The sequence below is a fragment of the Eumetopias jubatus genome, unplaced genomic scaffold, assembly GCF_037043125.1.
Source record: "Eumetopias jubatus isolate StellerSeaLion01/CBP00866 unplaced genomic scaffold, mEumJub1_p1.0 scaffold_16, whole genome shotgun sequence".
NCBI classification, from domain to species: Eukaryota; Metazoa; Chordata; class Mammalia; order Carnivora; family Otariidae; genus Eumetopias; species Eumetopias jubatus.
This window is the reverse complement of record NW_028274822.1, coordinates 23,881,610-23,901,523: the sequence shown is the minus strand read 5'-3', so window position 1 is coordinate 23,901,523 and position 19,914 is coordinate 23,881,610. Positions and strand designations below refer to the sequence as shown.

Sequence of the window (19,914 nt, the reverse complement as noted above, 5' to 3'; positions counted from 1 at the left end):
TACTGTTGTTCCGTGAACACATCGACCTCATTGCTGCTTCAGGATCTTTACACCTGTTCTCCCCAGATTTTGCACAGCTCACTCCTTTGCATCATTCAGATCCCTGCTCAAACGTCACCTCTTCAGACATCCTTCCCGAGTCACCCCATCTAAAATACTACTCTGTACCTCTCCAAATCTAATCACTCTCTATGGTCTTTTCTTTTTCTTTCTTTTCTTTTTTTTTTTTTTTTTTGGTCTTTTCTTAAAATAGCAATTATCACTAAAATGGTTTGGCTACATGTTTACTGTCTGTCACCCACCAGAACGTAAGTACTTCGAGGACAAGGGGTTTGTCTTGTACACCACTGTACCCTCCTCTACAGTAAGTGCCTGGTAAACAGTAGACACCAGTAAATTTTTGTTGGATGAGAAAATTTTCCTTTAATGCTCAGGGAAATAACATTTTCAACAAGTGTGATTATACCTACTTTTATAGAGGAAGTAATTAAAGCTGAGAAAGGTTCAGTAGCTTGCCCAGGGGCACACAGCAATGCAGCCAGGATTTGAACAAGAGCTCATTTGACTCCAAAGCCCATCCCTAATCTCTACCTCTGTGCTACTGTCTGCAAATGAAGTAGAATGTAAACACACATAGGACATTAGGAAATCAAGGGCCAGAACGGTGGCTTGTGGCTTTTTGGATGAGATCAGCTGGGCTGGAGTGGTTGGTAGGGGAGAGCTGGGCCTCTGGGTGAGACGTGGAATGGTGGAGGGAGGGAGGGAAGCAGGGCAGGCAAACCCTGGGCCCGGGCCTGGGCTTGTCCACGGGGCCTTCTCCCTGGCTGAGGAATCGGTTGGGACTTGCTCCTGGGGGGAACCGTGAGAATGGAGGGCAGGCTGTAGGGGAGGACGGCACAAGCCTGCATTCCTGGGCCTTTGGGTCAAACCCTCCACAAAGAACCCGTGCCAAGGAGCCTTTGTGGACTGTGGCTGAGGGAGTCAGGCCCGGCATTCTAACTAACCCGTGTGGCCTCCGGCGAGTTCAGACCTACTCGCAGCGCCCCTGCCAAGCCAGCCATCTGTGAGCTGGGGAGGGCCGGCCGGGCGTCCAGGCTGCAGAGGCGCTTCGGAGCCAGGGCCTCTTTCGTAGACGGGATCGGTGGTACGGTTGAACCAAGGGGGAGCCGACCCCGGAGCCAGCTTCCCTGAAGAGCGGGCGGGAAGAAAGAGCCACGGCCGCCAGTGGCCTGGACTGCCTGCGGAGGCTGTGGAGTTCTCACTTCCTTGCCGATGACAGGCGCGCGCGCGCGAGGGGGAGCAGGGGGCCCGTCCAGGGAGGAGGCTCCGTGGGCAGCAGCGCTCCCCCCACGGGGGTCACCGTGCGTGGGTGGCAAGGGGCTGAGGGCAGGAAGCGTGGGGACAGTTCAAAGCCAGCAGCTGGGTGCGGCTTGTCAGAAGGCCCCGGGAAGTGAAAGTCCACCAGGGAAAGGAAAGGGGAAGAGAAAACAGCAGAGAGGGGAGGTGGCAACAGCCACTGGGGGCAAGGGAAAGGCAAGTGTTTTGGGAGCTTCTGCGGGCACCTTTTCCTGGGGGAGGGGACGGCAAGGCTGAGTCTTGCATCGTGCATCCTTCACACAGCCTGTTCCCGAGGAGCAGATGCCGGGTAAGGGCTGTTCAAACGCGCACAGCATCCTTCTTCTTCAAATTCCTCATTTCCACCCCTGAAAAGGTGGTACTTGATTATCCTTGAACCCTTTAAAAGAAAAGAGTAACTGCAATTTTCATCCAAGGTAAAGTTAATTACTTTCCTCAAGGCTGTCTTCCAAGAAAAATGCTCTAAAAATAAGAAAAGATTTTGGTGATGTTAGGGTAAGATGTTTTCCCCCTCAGAGTTGAAAGCTCAAACCCTTTGCACAAATATTCATTATCAGATTCTTTTATCACTAAAAGGATGCCAACTCGACCTTTTAAAAAAATGTTTTGTTTTTGCCTTTGATGAAATTTTTATTTCCAGCACCCTCCTCCCTGCAATGTTCCCTCTTGTGCCTGTGACAGACACACTGAGTGAGACAGATGCCACAGTCACTTGTTTGGACCAAAAACTGTGTAGTTTTAAGGCTGATTTGGAGTCTACTAGGGGAAGGGAAAGGCTGGATAAATTTTAGGTGGTTCAGGGAATGCTCGTCACCATCCAATTCCTCACTCGAAATAAAGCATGGCACCCAGCAGGCTCACTCTGCATGTTTCCTGAATGAAGGCAGGTTGGCAAAAAGAAAGTGGAGCTTATCATTGAAAAGCACTGGAAGTAGGTGGCATTGCAAGTGTGGACTGCTTCCTAAATCAGTCAGTGTTCCTCCCCAGCCCCCTCCTCAGGAAACTGTGCATTTGAGGCCCTAGAGGTCTGGACTCTTGGGTCCAGGGTCTTGCCTCTAGAGCTCTGGTCCAGAGACCAGCTGTATCACCTCCTCTAGGAGCCTGTTAGAGATGTGGACACTCCATTCCTACCTTGGAGTCACTGAATCAGAATCTGCACAATCATGTTAAAGATCATGTTCAAGTGGAAGAAACACTGTTTGATGGTACCTGGGCCACTTCCTTTCAGAGGCACCTGGTCAGGAGGCCCTTCAGGGTCTTGGCTTCAGATGTGGGCTGCAGGACAGCTCCACACTGCACTCTGTACGGAGGGCTGGAGGCCACAGAGGGTTCCGATTCCAGTTCTCCTAGTAAAGGAACTTCATTACATGGGCAAGTGACTTAAAAAGTAAAAAAAAAAAAAAAAAAAAAAAAAATCAGTCTTACAGAAAACTTACAAGAATAGTACAGAAACTTCTGCATATCCTATACCCAGATTCCCCAATTGTTAACATTTTTCTCTACTTATATATTATTTTGGAACTAATGGAGGGCTAGTTCTACACATAGGTCTGCCTGTCCCCTTAATACTTCAGTGTGGACTTACTAAGAATAAGGACATTCTCTTATGTCACTGAAACACCAGGGCCAGATTCAGGGGGAGGCAAGCAACATCGGATCAGTGGCCCTGAGAGGGCTTCCTAGGAGCCTTGCTCACCGCACCCTAATGCTGGCCCTGCACACTATACTTGCCCAAATCAGGAAACCTACATGGATTCAATACTATTATCTAGTCTACTGTCCATATTCCAGTTGCGTCAGTTGTCCCAATAATGTCCCAATTTTTCCATACCCAACTCAAGATCATGCACAGCATTTCATTGTCATGTCTATTGGGTCTCCTTCAGTCTGGAAGAGTTCTTCAGTCTGTTTTCCATGACATTGACATTTTTGAAAACTACAGACCGATTATTTTATAGAATGTTCCTCAATATGGGAACAAGTTATTTTTAATCTCTTGATAGTTCAGTTTCACCACCTATAGATTGAGAATAGTTCCTGCTTCATGTTGAATTGAATAAATTCAGACATCTTATAGACTTGACATATGACAGGTGTACGTGGATTTAAAGTTAGCTAATACTGATTAGGTTCTTGTCAGTACAATGTCAAGTGCTTTACAGGCATGATCTCACCGAATCCTCCCTACAGCTCAGTGACACAGGCTCTGGTTTTGTTCCTGTTTCACAGGTGAAGAAACTGAGACTTAGAATGATTTGTCCACTGTCTAAAAGCTAGTAAGGAGTGGGGCGCCTGAGTGGCTCAGTCGGTTAAGCGGCTGCCTTCGGCTCAGGTCATGATCCCAGGGTCCTCGGATCAAGCCCCGCATTGGGCTCCCTGCTCAGTGGGGAGCCTGCTTCTCCCTCTCCCACTCCCCTCTCTCGCTGTGTCTCTCTGTCAAATAAATAAATAAAATCTTTAAAAAAAACCCACAAAAACTGGTAAGGAGTTAAATGGGGACCTGAACCAAGTCAGCCTGCCTCCAAGGACTATTTGCTTAGTAACCTTGCTAGTGATGCTTACTTAAGATGTTAAGTTTTGGTTGTTATTTGTTTTTAAAGATTTACTTATTTATTTATTTTAGAGAGAGAGAGAAAACACAAGCAGGGAGGGGCAGAGGGAGAGGGAGAGAATCTCAAGCAGATTCCCCACTGAATGTGGAGCCTGACTTGGGGGTCGATCTCATCACTCTGAGATCATGACCTGAGCTGAAATCAAGAGTTGGACATTTAACCGACTGAGCCACCCAGGTGCCCCAAAATGTAAGTTTTTAAGATAAAATTTACATAACATAAAATTTACCATTTTAATCATTTTATTTTCCCCCAACTTTATTGAGATATAATTGACATACATTGTGTAAGTTTAAGGTATACAACGTGATGATTTGGTACAGGTATACATTGTGAAGTGATTACCATTACAAGGTTAGTAACACATCATTCACCTCACATAATGACAATTTTTTTTAGGTGGTGGGAATATTTAAGATCTCTCTTAGCAGCTTTCAAGTATATAATACAGTCTTATTAACTAAAGTCACCATGCTACATGTTAGGTCCCTAGAACTTACTCATCTTATAACTGGATGTTGGTACCCTTGGACCAACATTTCCTCATGTCTCCTCCAACCCCTGGTAACCACCATTTGACTCTTTGTTTCTATGAATTTTAACCATTTTATTTATTTGTTTGTTTATTTATTTATTTGTATTGAAGTATAGTTGACACACGTTACATTATTTTCAGGTGCACTTGTTTTAACTATTTTAAAGTGTACAACTCAGTCTCTTTTAATACATTCACAATGTTGTACAACCATCAGCACTAATTCCAGAACATTTCCATTACCTCCAAAAGAAACCAGTGTCTTTCAGTTCCCCTCCTCCTATCCCCGGACAACCACTAAACTGCTGATCTTCTTTCTGTTTCTATGGATTTGCATATACACACAATGGAATACTACTGAACAATAAAAAGGAGCTAACTACTGATATACACAGGAACATTTTGGATCTCAAAAACATCCCATGGAATGAAACAATCCAGATGCAAAAAATTACGTGTTGTAAGATTCCATTTATATGGAATTTTGGAAAAACCAAAACCTTAAAAACAGGAAGCATGGCAGTGGTTGCCTGGGGCCAGGAATATGGGGGTGGGGATTGACTTGACTGTAAACGGGCAGAAGGCAGTTTTTTGGAGTGAAGGCACTGTTCAAAACTGGATTGTGTGATGTATACCTTTACCCAAATTCATCGAACTCTCTATTTTAAAAAGTTTATAAATGTAAATGATACCTCAGCAAAACTGTAAAAACCCAAACATATCTGTCTTCCACACTTACCAGCATATCTTCCTTCATAGTTTGGCTCCAAATCTCTTTCCAGCCTCACCTCTCACTCTCTCTATGCATTCAGTCAACAAACATTCTCTGACACTTGCTGTGTGGAAAGCCCTCAAGAGAACCTCCATCCTCAGGGAACTCACAGCCTAGTCAGAGCAGAAAGATAGGGCACCCAATCCTGATAAACATCAGGGAACCTAGAGGATCACTGAGGTTTTTTTTTTTTTTTTTCTTAGCTTATTTATTTTCTTAAAGTAATCTCTACACCCATCATGGGACTCAAACTCATGACCCCGAGATCAAGAGTCCCATGCTCTTCCGACTGAGCCAGCCAGGCGCCTTGATTATCGACTGAGTCTTAAAGGAGAGGAATGAGCACATACATTCCAGTCACTTTGAATTTCAAGTTTGAATCAAGTTTCAGTTTAACTTTTTGAAGAGGTAATGCATCTACAGGGTTCAAGAATAAAAGAAATTATACAGTGAAAAATTTCCTCCCATCCAGTTCCTACTCTACCCCATACAACCATTGTTGTTATAAACACATATTATTTTTCCTTCTTTTTAACAGAAAAGATAGCATAATATACACATTGTTTTGGACTTCATATTGTCATTTGGCAGTAAACCTTTGAGATCTTTCCATAAGGGTACAGTGAAAATTACCACTCTAATCATAGTTATATAGTATTTCATTGTATGGATGTGCCATAATTTATTTTATCCAGTCTCCTTTGGGTAAACATTTGAGTTTTTCCAACAGCCTGTTATGGCCAACAATGTTATAATGTGTACCCTCTTATAAGTGGTATATTGTGTGTTGTTTTGTTTGTATATGGCAAGTTTTTCTATGGCTATATATTGAATTCTTTTTTCAAGTTTTTCTATGGCTATATATTGAATTCTTTTTTCAACCATTCCACAAACACGCCAACCACTTTCATATCCGTAGGCTGTTTTCTCTGCCTTGAAAGTCTTCACTCAGTCCTTTTCTACTGGCAAACTCCTACTTTACCTCAAAGTCCAGTTCAGATGTCACTTTCTTATGAAGGCTTCTGAATTCCCACAGGCAAGATTAGGTTGCTCCTTCTCTCTTTTTCTCACAGTAGTCCATGTCCACATCATCAGAATGATCTATTAACACTTCATTCTTGCCCCACTAGACTGGAGCTACTCAAGGGCATGGACTACATGGACTACAGTAAATTTATCTCCGAATCCCTTAGTAATACATACCTGGTAAGTATCGAATAAAATGTGCATTGCATGAATGGTCAGGGCTGACAGAGGGGTTCGTACTGCTCCTGTCCCCTGCTTTCAGCTGCCTCTTGGTCTCTGTTAGTACTTCGAGGACTGTGGCCAGACAAAGGTGGGCTGTGATTTCCCTTCCTCTCCCACCTAATTCCTTCCTTCCTGCCTCCACCCCTTCCCTACCCTTGGGATTCTGTCCACAGCTGCCTTTGTGGCCCTTGCTGGATCTGGCATGGATAGCTGTTACTATAGTTTTCAGTACATTAAAATAAATAAATAAAATGGAGTATTGGCTCTACCCATCTTCTCTTTTCTTCATCAAGTCTTTGGCTTCCTATAAAGCTGAAAGAACAGATTACTTGAGAATCAAATGCACATCTGTCACCCTCAAACCTAATTTCCTTCACTTTAAGTCAAAGGAGATGACAGAGTTTACTATAGTGCTTTAGGAATGTGGGAAATGCTTATACTGTTTAGGGTAATCAATGTTAAATGATTTTCAAGGGCAACTTAGATTCTTTTTTAAAAACATTGGGTTAACTCTGAAATGTCATGGTGCTAACTCATGCCTGGAGCTGTCAATTGCTAGGTCACTTCCGTATTAAAAATTATTCTATTTCTTCCTTACTGGGCAGGGCTGGAGGTGGGGGCTCTCTTTCCCCACCTCTGGAATAAAAAGGCAAAAGCTCTATTTTCTCCTTACCCTGGAAAAGCTCCAAGTCAGGGAGGTGAGCCATCAAAGAAAACAAAAGGGAAAGAAAGCTTTCAAGCCTTTCTTTGCCTGCCCAGCTCAGAGATGGATATAGGATTGAAATGTTTCACCTGAAGAAGTCTCAGGAAAGGTGGTAGCTTAGGTCGCTTGGAGTGCTTTGGGACTGTGGTCTTCAAAATTTCTTGCTTGCATGTCTCTTAAAAGAAATTTGAGAAACCATGTTTCTTCTTGTACTTTTAAAGGTCATATCTCAAATGTTTCATCTTAAGTTTAAATAATGGCCAAGTTTGTTATTTCTGGCATAATAAGTATTGGCATTTTAAAATAAGATTGTTACATCATTCTGTAAGTGTATCCAAGGGAATCTAAATATCATAATGTACCTATCATCCATTTAAAAAATACATGAACAAGCTTTTCTTAAAAAGAAATTCTACATCACTCTTTTTCTCCTTATCTTGTATTTCCATTCCATTTGCCCCTGAACATTATAATATGAGATTTTACACTGGAAAGTCTTTTATTGCTCACCCTATCATATTTCCCTAAAAATTAAAAAAAAATCTTTGAGTCGCTAAGTTTAAAACATTCATCTTGACTGTATTATTATTATTTTTTTGACTGTATTATTAATACAATTTTGAGGGGCGCCTGGGTGGCTCAGTCGGTTAAGTGTCTGCCTTTGGTTCAAGTCATGATCTCAGGGTCCTGGGATCAGGCCCCGAGTAGGGCTCCTCCGCTCAGGGGGACGTCTGCTTCTCCCCCCCGCCCACATTGTGCTCACTCTTTCTCTCTCTCTCTCAAATAAATAAAATCTTTAAAAAAATACTATTTTTAATACCTACTTGGTATAAACAACATAAAATATTATAAATTTTGATGAACTTAATTAAAATTAAAATTTAGAATATTTTCTGCTGGAATAAGATACAGTTCAGATCAACTCTCTTTCTAGTTTTCATTGTTTATGGATAGAAGCATGAAACACCCTGTTCATTTATTCAACAAATATTTATCAAGTACCTCCTATTTGTCAATTGTAACTCTAGTCACTTGGGATATATTAGTAAACATTATGGGACAAATCCATGCCCTCATGGACCATTCTAGTGGGGGTAATAGATAATAGGCAATAAACGTAAATATAAGTAAATAATACAGCATTTTAGAAGAGCTATGAGGAAAGACACAGCAGGGTAAGAGGGCTCTGGGGTGTAGCATAGGGTTCAAAATGAGTTGTGATTTTAAAAAGGTTAGGGTCGGCCTCATTGAGAAGATGACATTTGGCTAAAGATGGTTAGGGAGTTAGCACTGCAGATATCTGGGGGAAACACGTGCTAGGCAGACGGAAGAGCCAATGCAAAGGCCCTAACTCAGGAATGTGGCTGGTATTTTCTAGGATCAATAAAGGAGGTTAGTAAGGCTGCAGCAGATGCATCCAGGAGAATAACAGGAGATGAGATTAGAAAGGTAATGATGGGGTGGGGTGGTGGTCCAGATCTTGTAGAACCCTGTAGACTACTATAAGGACTACTGTAAAGACTTTTACTCTGAGTGAAATGAGGAGCCATTGTGGGGATTTAAGCAGAGGAGTGACATGATTTGACTTATGTTTTAGGAGGATCACTCTGGTTATTACGTAGAGAACAGACTCTAAGGGGTAAGACTGAAAGCAGGGAGAGCTTTTAGAAGACTAATCCAAACATGAGATGATGGTGGCTCAGACCAGGAGGTAGCAGTGGAGATGGTAAGGGATGCTCTGAATCCAGACTAGACATGAGATGTAAAAGAAAGAGGGAGGTCCAGCATGACTCTAGCGTTTTTGATCTGTAAATTTGCAGGATGGACTTGTCATCAACTGAGATAGGAAAATTGGTGGGTTGAACAGGTTTGAGGGAGAATATTTTTTTTTCAGTTTGTGGCATAAGTTTGAGATGTATAGCAGACTGCTGGGTATCAGAATCTGGAGTTCAGATGAGAGGTCTGGGCTGAATATATAAATCTGGAAATGTCATCATATATGATGACATCATCTATCTCTGATGGTACTGAAAGTTAGGAGACTTAATGAGATCACCAATGAAATGAGTATTGATATAAAAGAGAAGAATCCAAGGAATGAGCCCTAGGTCATTGCCATTCCCTAGGTCTGGGAAAAGAGATAGAATCAACAAAGAAGAAATAAGACAGGGAAAGAGGGACCAGTGACGAAGGAAGAAAATTGAGATTATATGGTTAAAAAAAAAAAAAGGTGAATCAAGTGATTAGCTGTGTTAGCTGTTACAGACAGGTCAATTAAGATGAGAATTGCAAATAGATCATTGGACTTAGGCAATATGAAGTTCATTGTTGGCCCTGAATAGTTTGATAGAGTGGTAACGATGAAAGCATGAATGGAGTTGCTTTAAGAGAGGGTGGGACCTGCTCAGTGGGATACCTAAAATATGCCACATATGTAACCTTGTGTGCATTGTTATGATGTTATTACGTATGTATATGGTCCTATCACAGGCATTGTATTTGGCATGTTTTTGAACTTTGTATAAATTGTATCATATGGCATGTATTCTGCTACAGAGAGGGGGAGAACTAGAGACAGAAAGTATAGAAAACTCTTTTAGAAGAGTTTTGGAATTGAAGTAGAGAAATGGGGCAGTAGCTGACAGTGGAAGTGGGTCAAAGAGATTTTGTATGATTGGAGAAATAACAGTTGTTAGAAGCTGAGGGGAATGACCCAGCATAGAGGGAAGCACTGATAAGATTAGGCAAGCCAAGCTTGGGATTTGTTGCCTTAGCAGAGGGACTGGCTTTGGCTAGGAGCATGGAAAATTCAACTACATAATGGAGGGTAAGGTGGAGAAGAGGTTATAGATGTTGGCATATGGGTATGGGTAGATGAGATCATGGGATTCTGTGGAGATTTTTTTTTTTTAATCTCATTGCTTCAATTTTCTCAATGAAAAAGGAAGCAAGGTTGTTAACTGAGAAATGAGGATGAAAGGGAAGGAGGTGTAGGTTAGAGGACAGAGAGGTATGAAATCCAGAACAGAACAGAGGAGGGAAGTGGGATTCTGGAGCAGCACTAATGGCCCATTGGAGGTTAAGAGTGATGAAATTAAAGTGAAACTCACTAGCATGATTGTGTTTTTCTTTAGCCACTTTCAGATGCAGGGTGCCGGTGTGGAGTAGGTGGAGAGCTGGCTTGGTCAGGATTGTGGTTTTGCCAAGCACACACAGAAGCGGAGGAAGAAAGTACTGGGGTTGAGGGTGTGTGCAAGGGAGTGATGCAGTGATTGGCCAGGGGTTTAAGCTGGGTAAGGATGGGAGAGAGTGGATATGTACTTTGAACAATCGCTGCAAGGAAATTTGGAAATATGAGATGGTGTTCAGAGTATAAGGTGTTTGAAATCATGATTATGATGAAGTTGCAAAGTTTGATAATCCTTCTGTGATTATGCCCATGGGAGTGAGTGGCTGAGTTAGGGTAGGACAAAATCCCTGGAGGAGAAGTCAAAGAACTGAGAGGTCAGGGTATGGGGAAGATCATCCACATGTACATTAAAAGCACCTAGGATTAAGACAGAAGTGGTATTGGAGTGACTGACAGGAGCAAATGGTGAAAAAACGAAGAGGAATGGAAGCGACAATGAGGGGTACTGGATAACAAGATTTAAAGCTGCAGATTAGTAGGGGGAGAAGGGGATGGTCTATTGAGGAGCAAGGAGGACACCTACCCCACTTCCAGCTACAGTCTGAGAGGCTTATGGTCAAAAACACAGTTCCCACTACTTGGGAGGGGGCAGGGGACTCACTGTTCCAGGGGAAAGTCAGGTTTCCTTTAAGCAAGAAAGTGAAGACAATCTGAAGAGAAATTCTGAGGAGGTTGGGGTTGCAGGGATTATTATTTGCATAAATAAATAGATGGTGTAGTGGACTCTGATGGGGCCCCACATGATTCCTGCCTCCTGGCATTCGTGCCCTTGTGTGGTCTCCTTCCTTTGAGTGAGGGTGGGACTTGTGATTTGCCTCTGGCCAACAGAGTATGGCAAAGGTGACAGGATGTATGTGATTATGCATACATGATTGTGTTACATAAGGTTGTTACCAGTGTCTTACACTGAGACTCTCCCCCTTGCTGGCTTTGAAGAAGCAAGCTGCCATATTGTAAGTAAGCTTCCACTCCCTATGGAAAGGGCCACATGACAAAGAACTGAAGGGACCTCCAGCTGACAGTGAGCAAGGAACTAAGGCCTTCAGTTCTGCAGCCAGCAGGTAACTGAACGCTGCCAAGAGCAGTTTGGAAGTGCATCCTTTCCCAGGCAAACTTCATTCTGTGATCTTGCAGAGGACCCAGCTAAATTTGTGGTTAAATTGTTACACAGTAATAAATAACTAACACAGATGGTGATGGAAGAGGTTTAGTTATAGCAATGTTACTGTTGGCTCCACATATACCCCAGTGTGGAGCCCAAGGTGGGGCTTCAACTCATGATTCTGAGATCAAGACCTAAGCTGAGGTCAAGAGTTGGCTGCTCAACCAACTGAGCCACCCAGGTGTCCCTATAGCAATGTTACTTTTAACTCCTTTTGAGGTATACTGCCTAGAAACCACATGTTGATCAATTACCAAATCACCTAGTTAGAACTTCCTTCAATTTTGTTGACAGGAAAGAACTGGAAACCACCTGACTTGCAAAAGAATTTACAACCCATTCATTCAGATCATTCACTTTCTCATCACAGACATCAATTTCTGAATTGTCCCTTTGAATTTCCCTGGAGGTTTTTACATTTTGGACTGGGGCGCCTGGGTGACTCAGTCAGTTGAGTGTTGGACTCTTGATTTCAGCTCAGGGCATGATCTCAGGGGTGTGGGTTCGAGCCCCACATTGGACTCCACTCTCAGCACGGAGTCCACTTAGGGTTCTCTTGTCCTCTCCCTCTGCTCCTCCCCCCCCCATTCTCTCCTTCTAAAAAAAAAAAAAAAGTACATCTTGAGTTGATGCACCTTAAGTAATGGGTGAGAATTTTACTTTGCTCTGTCAGGTGAGAGGACAATTTTGAAAGAGGATGCTCTGTCCTCAGGTGATTTCTCCAGCTGAACAATTTTATTAAATAGTACATATATCAGTGGAAGTTCTGTAAATGAATTACCTTAAAACTAGTCTTGGAAAGTCTTCCTGAACCCCAGGAGTAATTACCAGTGAAGACAACACTTGTGGAGGCTTTCTAGTAGAAGAGGTAAGAGCAGAGGATGTGATGGTGGGGAAGACAGCATGGGAGTAGGGGGTAGGACACTGTGTGTGAAAGGTAGGAGGGTGACCAGACTTAAGAAATGATTTTAGAACTTCCCAGTAATTAGTTTTCATGCGACCCCCCAATGGAAGTATTTTCTAGGTGGTAGCAAAAAATAAAATAAAAATTTAAAAATATATAATTAGTATGTTTTCTGAAACTTTTTAAATATTAAAGAAATGTATGCATCTTGGAAAACTTTCAAATAAAGTATTAATTTAAAAGCAGAGTTTACCAACCTAGTTAACAGGTGTGTTGTAGGTCCTTGAAGGTCCCTTCCAACTCTGAGGTTCCACCTAAATCTCTTCCACTCACTTTTCGTTAACACCTGACCAAACTCTTAAATGTGTGATTCCTTGACTCTCCTATGCATCTCTTAAGCCCAAAAAGGATCTGACAAGTTTAAACACCTTTGGATCTAGTGATCCAGGGCTGGTGGAAAGGGAAGGTGCGGCCATTGCCAGTTTCTTCCCAAAGTAAACCGCTACAACCACCTTCACCCTGGAGCTGGCTGGCCAAGTCTAATTTTTGTGCCCGCAGGTCCTCAAAACACAAGGGCCGGCTGATCGCTATTTATAAACACTTACTGGACGCCCACTCTACTCCGAGCTCTCCCGCGCTGCTTGAGTACTTTACTGCAAAGGGATGCCAATTCTTCTGATGAACTCCCTCCAAGCAGCCTTAGTGGGGCAGCGCCCTCAGCCAGCGCCGGAGCCCAGAACCGGACTCTGGGCAGCCAGCCGACTGGCGCTGCCTCACGGGCGCAGGCGCAGAGCGACCCTCCCGTCACTCCGGGCGGGAGGCGGGGGCAGCCGGGAGAAAGGAAAGCTGCGGGGGGGACGGCCAAACCCTGAAATTACCCGGATGTGGTCTCCGTGCGCGCATGCTCAGTGTCCTTTCGACAAGTTGGCAGCAACAACACGGCCCTGATCGTCGTCGCCGCTGCGGTAACGGAGCGGCTCGGGTGGCGGAGCCCGCGTTCGCGCCCGCCCGCTCTCCTCGGGAGGCCCTTCCCGCCCTCCCCTTAACTCCACGGCCGCCCAGGGCGGCGGGAGCGGGTGAGGGGAGCCGGGCGCCCCGCGAGAGAGGCACCCCGCCGCGGGGCGGCCCGGGAGCTCGAGGCGGCCCGCGCGGGCAGTGGCGCGGCGCCGAGGAGGGGCGGCCTGGCCCGGACGCGGCGGGGCGGGGGCCGAGGAGCGCTCCGGGCTGCTGGGGGAGCGACGGGCCCGGCGCCCCCGCGGACGAGCCGCGGCGGGAGAGCGGACACTGCTCGCCATCGCCCGAGCCCAGGTAAAGCGCCATGTCCCCTCCCCTTCCCCCGGCCGGGCCCGCGCACCCCGCCCGCGGCTTCCCCGCCCCGGGGCGGGCTCCCGGCGGTGGCGGCGGCGGCAGCAAGCGAGCGGGAGGCCGGCGGGTACGCCGGGAGAGCGAGCGCGGCCCGCTGACGGGCCCGGCCGGCGGCCCCAAGGCAGGGCCGGCGGGGCCGCGGGGCCTCGCGTCCCTCGGGCTCCGGGCCCGGTCCTCCGGCCCGGAACTCCCCTTGCGGTGTGTGGCCGAATCAAGTTAAACTCGGACCCGGACTCCTGCTGCGGCCGCCGCTTCTCTTTGTTGTTCTTGAGTAGTTTCACTGTCCGCCCCAGCCGAGCGCGCTGGGTAGGCTGGAGTGTGTCGCTTTAGGTATAAATGAAAGTTGTAAATGGCCTGCCTTAATTTCTTTTCTCAAGGAAATTTTTTTTTCTTTGTCCTTTACTTTCCCTTCCTGGTTGTGTCATTCCAGTTTTTGTTTCTGGCTTTGATTTGTTTACTCACTTTTTTGAGCATTGTAGGTGATGGCTGTATGCGGGAAGCATTCTCAGCACCTAACTGACCGCCACCCCCAACCCCACCCACTCCTAATAAAAAATAAAAGACATAGTTTATTTTATTGCTAGGACTACAAATACTGAGCGTGAAATTGGTGTAGGATGTAGGGCGGTGGTTCCATCACATGCCCCAAACTGGGGTTATAATTTCTCAGGCAAGATTTTCAAAGAAATGGGTGTGTTTGGTTAACTTGAAAGATTTCTTTGCGGGTATAGGGAGGTTTTTAAAAACTCTGTTGGCGATTGATAGCTATTTTCCCCCCTGAAAACCCTAGCAAAAATTTTTTTAATGAACATATTTATTTCTGATTATTTATTTTGAATTTAGCTTCTTAATGCCTTTAATTTTTGTACCACAGTTTAAGGTGAAACTGCCGATTATTCCGGAATTATAAATACAAGATAATGTGGAATCATTTTAATTAGTCTGAATTAATTTTCTAAAGGCATGTAATCTTGGCTAATTTTTGTTAACAACCTTTGACTTTTGCAAGAATTAGCATCTTTTTAGTCTCGATAGCAGTTCGATTATGTGGGTTTTAAAAAATAGGTTCAGTATTTTTGTTGGAAGAGACCATGTAGCCTTAAGAGAAAATAAAGAAATGCATACTTTCAAAAACTAATCAGATTTAGAACATTGCATCGGAATAAATTTTATTTGTGGATTTCATAAATTGCCTTTGCCTTGTTGTACCGAGACTAAATGTCTTTCAGTTGAAATACAGCGTAGGAAGTTCTAAGGTGTAACTTTGCTTTTTCTGCTAAGGACTTGTTATTTTGTCTTTTGAAAAGTTCTGATATGCTTAATACATGACATTTCAAGTTGTAAATGATTGATATAATTAATATTTTAAAATACGATATTCTGTTAACGTTAAAGTAACGATTTTGTTTTCTTAAAAGGGCTTGTTACAGAACGGGGTAATACAGGCAGTCTAAGCATTTACGATTTGCAGTATTTTTAGGTCTAAAGGTGGTAATGAATTACGTAGGTTTAAGTCGTTGGAATTAAAACTAAAAGCCTTTCTAGAGAAAATTGATACAATATTTTGTGAGTCTGTTAATAGAAGTGGCTTTTTCTTTGCTTTCCAGGTTTTTGGGTGAGGTTGCTTTAAAGAGGTATTACATCTTAATTTTTTTATTTTTGTGGTGGGAGTGCCTAAGTAGAAGCTTCTCTGTTTAGCTAAGTGCCCTCGTTGTAAATCTTGAGCTTAGAAAAGAACTGCAAATCAGTTGCAGATTTAATGAAAAAATTTTTTTAAGATTTTATTTATTTTATTTATTTGAAAGAGAGAGAGAGAGAGAACACAGGGAGAGTTTCAGGCAGAGGGAGAAGCGAGCAGGGACTCGATCCCTGGACCCTGGGATCGTGACCTGAGCCGAAGGCAGACGCTTAACCCACTGAGCCACCCAGGCGCCCAGATTTAATGAAAATTTGGGATGAGAAAGTGAATTTGAAATTTTTAGAATACATTTTATGTGGATCATTGGCCTTTCTGATGGCTTTGCTACTTGAAGCAATTCTGCTTATACTATGAAGCAGCAAATCTTATTTCTAAAAATCTATATATGCTTCACTTTCTTAAGCTTAAGCTGTTTCTTTGTGTGTGAATTATTTTTTTCTGCATTCCGCTTTAGGTCCCCCCCCCCCCAATTAAAGAGCAAGTATTAAACTGATTTATGCTGCCCAGTCACACTCCAGCTCTCTGGCTTGGAAGCTGTTTTTTTTTTCTGATTGAGCTGGTGTTATAGTAACATCATTAGACGCTATTCTAATTGAGCTGTGAATTGCTGAGACCTCTACTAGAGCAGTTAACCCTACAGTATCTGCCTTGTTCATTATATTTAAAATGCATAATTTGTCTCACCTAAAATTTTGCCTATTTTGGTGAGTACTTTATTTTTCTTACGTTTAAGCTTATTTTAGCTCTACATTGTCTACCTCTAACTCATGCCTAACTTTTTTTCATTTTTCATTCAGTGATTTTTAGAGTGAATGGGTCTTTAAAATCTTATGTTGGCCATTTCAATGCTCATTGTACATGTTTTGATTTCCTTTTTTTCTAGAAGATTGTGTAGTTAGGCAGAAATTTTTGTTTTGCTTAAGTGATTAAAGGTTGACCCTGAAATGATGCTAATCATGTGTAAGACTAACATGACTAAAAGAGTTTCATTGATTTCATTCTTTTCTCCACTAAATGAAAGTTAAAGGACTTGGATCACCATAATGCAGGATATATTATAATTTTGTTAAATTATCAAATTTTAGTGTCTGCCTTCGGCTCAGGTCATGATCCCAGGGTCCTGGGATCGAGTCCCACATCGGGCTCCCTGCTAGGTGGGGAGCCTGCTTCTCCCTCTGCCTCTGCCTCTCTCTCTCTCTCTCTGACTCTCATGAATAAATAAATAAAACATTAAAAAAATTATCAGATTTTGGGATTTTTACTCAAAAGCTGATGAAGATTTGATTGTTTTAAAAAGACAAAGTTAAATATGTGTAGATTTCATTTGAACAATTTTCAGTATGATACCGTTTGCATCATAATATGACAAAACATATGCTTGGTAATGAGTCAGATTTAGAATTTTTGGATTTTTTTTCTAATTTTAAAATGTGTAATTTTGGTGATGGGAAATGTGGCTGAATTCCAGTTTCTCAGGAACAAGGTATTTTAGGTTGTGTCACCTTGACATTATTTTGTGGTGTGATTGGCATCCAGGAAAATTTGTTTTAACCATGAGAGCGGATAGAAACTAGGGTAGTGCTTACTTATGTAAAACTAAGATGATGATAGGTGGTCAGAATCTTATAATTTAAGTCTTAGTTATTTGCTACTGCAAATTATATCGTAGGTCAGATAGATAGATACCAGAGACTGATTGTAAAGATTGTTATAACATCTTAATTTAAAGTTGGTGATAATTGTAAATACATTTAAGCTTGAAGACTATATTATTTACATTTTAAATGAAAATTGTTTGCACTTTGGAGAATTTGTAACAGTGTGGGGTTCATCTTTTTATTGCTTTTTTACTCCCAAGGTTTAGGACAGTGGTTCTCAACCTTGGCTGCATTTTGAAATCTTCTGGGGAGCTTTGAAAAATACTGGATCCCACCGCCAAAAATTGTGATTCAGTTGGCCTGGGGTGCAGCAAGATTAGAGTTGGAGGTGGCTTAGCTATTAGGGTCCTCTAACTATATTTTGAACTGTTTCACTTCCATCCTTTAATACAATGACGTACATATGTACTGTGTAAATCATCTCACATCTAACGTAATGGGTCTTTTGAAGGTATTTGCCGCATTTGTTTTGCTCCAGTGGTTGTCCCTTCATTTGTCCCTCTCTCCCCTTTTTGTTCATTTTCTCACTTCATTTGAAATGTCTGGTAGCAAGTTTTAGGGACTTGTATTTCCCATGATAAGAAGTTGGTATAGCAGTACTATTCTAAATAGGAAGTTGATCTTTTTCTTAAAGTACTCTAAAATGCTTATTTGGGCTCCTATTTTAGAGACTTAGGACTTTGTTTAGGTGCCAAAATTAGCATCTAAACTCCCAGTGGAATTTGGTCTTCAAGGGGGGTTAATCTGCTTGGAAACCATAAATTTTCTAGGCACCAGTTAACTGGTCGCTTCACTGGTTCCTGAGAGGCAAGTATGCATTTAGCTTTTGCTGTCAGGAGTTAAGTTATACGCTGTGAGACAGTTGCTCAGCAAGCCCAACTAGTTAGCATTTCTTTAGAAATCATCTAAGGAGGGCATATTCAGTTCTCCATTTACATCACCTGCAGTAGTTCCTAAGTGCTGGTTGAAGAGTAGATGCATCTTCATCTCTGGAAGAGCTATTTTTTTTTTTTTTTTTTTTTTTCTCTTCCCACGCTCCATTCCAGCACACACAGATTCAGAATGGGAATTGAGTGGAGGAGGCATGGGAATCTCTGATTAGGAAAAAAAAAGTACTTCTTGATTTTAAAGGCTTTGGATATTTTATTCTTATTGCTTTGCTTTAATATGTGACAGGCTTTATTTTGCAGTCGTTGATGCATGGAGTAATTTACTTAAAATCCATCAAACCCCAATTTGCATGTTTAGAATGCATATCATTTGGTTTTTGTTTTTTTAAGGACTGCTGCTGAATATTTGTCTTTTGTAGTAAGGTATGATTTCTTTATTTTAATGTGGATGAACTTAGATCTTTTTCAAGTAAATGTAAAAGTTAAGGATATTTATCAGTAGTATTTGCTAGTGAATTCTAGAGCATATCAGTAGATGCTAATCATTGTAATAATTCAATCATCTGATGAAAGGATGACCGGAAGTAGTACTTGATGGAGTAAGATAAACCAGGTATCATTGTACATAAACACACTAGGTACCTCTGTGTCATAGATATGCCTCACTAAAATTAAAGGAAGAATTTTATGTGTATAGATGTTGAAATTAGGCAGCTAGTTAATAGTAAAGAAAAATGACATGACTTCTGTGCAATTAGTTTTTTAATCAGTCGCATATATTCATATTGTAATTTGTTTCACTATCATTTTGGTAATTTGTAAAGTGAAATGTGTAGGCTAGTATAGACTAGATCAGTGCTTTGTAAAACTGACAGCACCTCAAACTCTTAGAGTGCTTTTTAGGTGGGGCCCCACTCTTGATATGTAGTTAGTAGTGCTGGGCTAACCTGCAGGGATTCTGAAACACCTCTTTTGAAAGAATAAGCTGGATGAATTGATAGTTTTCTTCGTTTCAGAGGTTTTATGACATGTATCTTTTAGTTATCAGTTATTAAAATTCATCTTAATTTTCAGTCTTTTAAAATAATGTTTCCCAAAGTGTAGTCCACAGACTCCTGGGGTCCCCATGACCCTATTCTTTTTTTTTTTTTTTTTTAAGATTTTTATTTATTTGACAGAGAGAGACACAGCGAGAGAGGGAACACAAGCTCGGAGAGGGAGAGGGAGAAGCAGGCCTCCTGCCGAGCAGGGAGCCCGATATGGGGCTCGAACCCAGGACCCTGGGATCATGACCCGAGCCGAAGGCAGACACTTAATGACTGAGCCACCCAGGCGCCCCCCCCCATGACCCTATTCTTTTAGGAGGTTCATGAAGTCAAAATTTTCTTTTTTTTTTTTTTAATATTTTATTTATTTGATGGAGAGAGACACAGCGAGAGAGGGAACACAAGCAGGTGGAGTGGGAGAGAGAGAAGCAGGCTTCCTGTTGAGCAGGGAGCCCAATGCGGGGCTTGATCCCAGGGTCCCGGGATCATGACCTGAGCCGAAGGCAGAACGCTTAATGACTGAGCCATCCAGGTGCCCCTAAAATTGTTTTCATAATAAAACATGTTACTTGCTGTTTTTCTGTGTTGACATTTGCACTGATGGTGAAGAAGCAGTGGTGGGTGGTAAACCACTGGCACCTTAGCATGAATCAAGGCAGTGGCATCAAACTATGAATCTTTACTGTGTTCTTCACAGCCAAACACACGTTAAGCGTTTGAAAACATGTTGTTTCACTTAAAAATATCTTTGGTGAAGCAGTAAAAAGTTTTATT

At 42.5% G+C, this 19,914-nt stretch overlaps 1 protein-coding gene and 1 pseudogene across 3 annotated transcripts in view; one reads left to right on the top strand and one right to left on the bottom strand.

The window, feature by feature from the left end:
• Window positions 1–411: 411 nt before the first annotated feature.
• On the bottom strand, window positions 412–13,802 carry LOC114204952 (uncharacterized; annotated as a pseudogene). Its single transcript, XR_015766985.1, has 3 exons — window positions 13,361–13,802; window positions 2,566–2,735; window positions 412–1,735 (listed from the first exon to the last, which is right to left on the bottom strand). The product of XR_015766985.1 is annotated as an uncharacterized LOC114204952 (transcript).
• The window catches only part of SMAD4 (SMAD family member 4), a 56,815-nt gene continuing 50,549 nt past the window's right edge, over window positions 13,649–19,914 (top strand). Inside the window, exon 1 of one of the 2 annotated variants that reach the window (XM_028098144.2) lies at window positions 13,649–13,790. The gene's annotated coding sequence lies outside the window, so the exon portion shown is untranslated. The remainder of the gene's footprint in view (window positions 13,791–19,914) is intronic. The other variant, XM_028098143.2, reaches the window with a different exon arrangement.